We start from the raw sequence: 470 nt of genomic DNA on the forward strand, positions 1-470 counted from the left end.
GCCAACGGCCTTCGTGTCAGTGTCAGCGCCACCGGATGTGAGAGGCGGCGACCTCCTTGTCGATTTCAGACGATGAAGTCTCTTCCCGTCGAGAGCTCCGAGCCCCACACCCGCTGCTAATGAAGGAGAGCGGTTGTCGCCCCCCTGCCCGTCCGTCCCGGAAGGAGGGGTCAGCATCCAGCCTGCCCTTCACCCGTGCCCAGCTCCCATGAGAGGGGCTCGCCTGCCCGCCTCGAGAAGATCGTCCAGAGCGGCTTTGCATCACAGGATCCAACCGGCAAAGCGCGTGGTCACCTTTGCTGCAGACGCCGGGTCCGAGGAATGGGTCCCTTCCCTGCGGCCAGACCTCTGCCCGAGGGTGTGACGCTGGCGCTGCCTACAGCGCGGCCCCAGCCCAGCAAGCGCGGGCCCCAGACGGTTTGACGGGCGCCTTTTCCAGTAGCTTTTTAGTGAAGACGGTCAGTCGTGGC

This window comes from Myotis davidii, unplaced genomic scaffold (genome assembly GCF_000327345.1).
Source record: "Myotis davidii unplaced genomic scaffold, ASM32734v1 scaffold2343, whole genome shotgun sequence".
Taxonomy (NCBI): Eukaryota; Metazoa; Chordata; class Mammalia; order Chiroptera; family Vespertilionidae; genus Myotis; species Myotis davidii.